This window comes from Phalangium opilio, unplaced genomic scaffold, assembly GCF_054372755.1.
Source record: "Phalangium opilio isolate 3A_F unplaced genomic scaffold, DU_Popi_V2 ptg000019l_1, whole genome shotgun sequence".
NCBI lineage: Eukaryota > Metazoa > Arthropoda > Arachnida > Opiliones > Phalangiidae > Phalangium > Phalangium opilio.
In genome coordinates this window covers 7,552,066-7,553,979 of record NW_028324152.1, presented here as the reverse complement: position 1 = coordinate 7,553,979, position 1,914 = coordinate 7,552,066, and the positions used below count along the sequence as shown (strand labels likewise).

At 48.8% G+C, this 1,914-nt stretch overlaps 1 non-coding gene across 1 annotated transcript; it reads left to right on the top strand.

The window, feature by feature from the left end:
* The first annotated feature begins 609 nt into the window (after window positions 1-609).
* On the top strand, window positions 610-680 carry TRNAT-GGU (transfer RNA threonine (anticodon GGU)). Its single transcript has one exon. It is a non-coding gene; the product is annotated as a tRNA-Thr (tRNA).
* The last annotated feature ends 1,234 nt before the right edge of the window (window positions 681-1,914 follow it).

The following is a 1,914-nucleotide window of genomic DNA, read 5'->3' as shown; positions in this document are numbered from 1 at the left end:
ACGAGCATTTAACTTTTGGGCTTCCGTGGCGCAATGGTTAGCGCGTTCGGCTGTTAACCAATAGGTTGGTGGTTCGAGCCCATCCGGGAGCGGTGTTGTGAGGTCTCAGATGTGACGTAAAAAGTCAAGGTTTTTACACAATACCTAACGAGCATTTAACTTTTGGGCTTCCGTGGCGCAATGGTTAGCGCGTTCGGCTGTTAACCAATAGGTTGGTGGTTCGAGCCCATCCGGGAGCGGTGTTGTGAGGTCTCAGATGTGACGTAAAAAGTCAAGGTTTTTACACAATACCTGACGAGCATTTAACTTTTGTGCTTCCGTGGCGCAATGGTTAGCGCGTTCGGCTGTTAACCAATAGGTTGGTGGTTCGAGCCCATCCGGGAGCGGTGTTGTGAGGTCTCAGATGTAACGTAAGAAGTCAAGGTTTTTACACAATACCTGACGAGTATTTAACTTTTGGGCTTCCGTGGCGCAATGGTTAGCGCGTTCGGCTGTTAACCAATAGGTTGGTGGTTCGAGCCCATCCGGGAGCGGTGTTGTGAGGTCTCAGATGTGACGTAAAAGGTCAAGGTTTTTACACAATACCTGACGAGCATTTAATTTTTGAGATTCCGTGGCGCAATGGTTAGCGCGTTCAGCTGGTAATCGAAAGGTTGGTGGTTCGAGCCCACCCGGGAAAGGTGTTGTGGGGTCTCAAATGTAACGTAGAAAGCCAAAGTTTTTCCACAACACCTGACAACCATTTTATTTCTGAGCTTCCGTGGCTCAATGGTTAGCGCGTTCGGCTGTTAACCAATAGGTTGGTGGTTCGAGCCCATCCGGGAGCGGTGTTGTGAGGTCTCAGATGTGACGTAAAAAGTCAAGGTTTTTACACAATACCTGACGAGCATTTAACTTTTTGGCTTCCGTGGCGCAATGGTTAGCGCGTTCGGCTGTTAATTAATAGGTTGGTGGTTCGAGCCCATCCGGGAGCGGTGTTGTGAGGTCTCAGATGTGACGTAAGAAGTCAAGGTTTTTACACAATACCTGACGAGTATTTAACTTTTGGGCTTCCGTGGCGCAATGGTTAGCGCGTTCGGCTGTTAACCAATAGGTTGGTGGTTCGAGCCCATCCGGGAGCGGTGTTGTGAGGTCTCAGATGTGACGTAAAAAGTCAAGGTTTTTACATAATACCTGACGAGCATTTAACTTTTGGGCTTCCGTGGCGCAATGGTTAGCGCGTTCGGCTGTTAACCAATAGGTTGGTGGTTCGAGCCCATCCGGGAGCGGTGTTGTGAGGTCTCAGATGTGACGTAAAAAGTCAAGGTTTTTACACAATACCTGACGAGCATTTAATTTTTGGGATTCCGTGGCGCAATGGTTAGCGCGTTCAGCTGTTAAAGGAAAGGTTGGTGGTTCGAGCCCATCCGGGAGAGGTGTTGTGGGGTCTCAAATGTAACGTAGAAAGCCAAAGTTTTTCCACAACACCTGACAACCATTTAATTTCTGAGCTTCCGTGGCTCAATGGTTAACGCGTTCGGCTGTTAACCAATAGGTTGGTGGTTCGAGCCCATCCGGGAGCGGTGTTGTGAGGTCTCAGATGTGACGTAAAAAGTCAAGGTTTTGACACAATACCTGACGAGCATTTAACTTTTGGGCTTCCGTGGCGCAATGGGTAGCGCGTTCGGCTGTTAACCAATAGGTTGGTGGTTTGAGCCCATCCGGGAGCGGTGTTGTGAGGTCTCAGATGTGACGTAAGTAGTCAAGGTTTTTACATAATACCTGACGAGTTATAACTTTTGGGCTTCCGTGGCGCAATGGTTAGCGCGTTCGGCTGTTAACCAATAGGTTGGTGGTTCGAGCCCATCCGGGAGCGGTGTTGTGAGGTCTCAGATGTGACGTAAAAAGTCAAGTTTTTTGCACAATACCTGACGA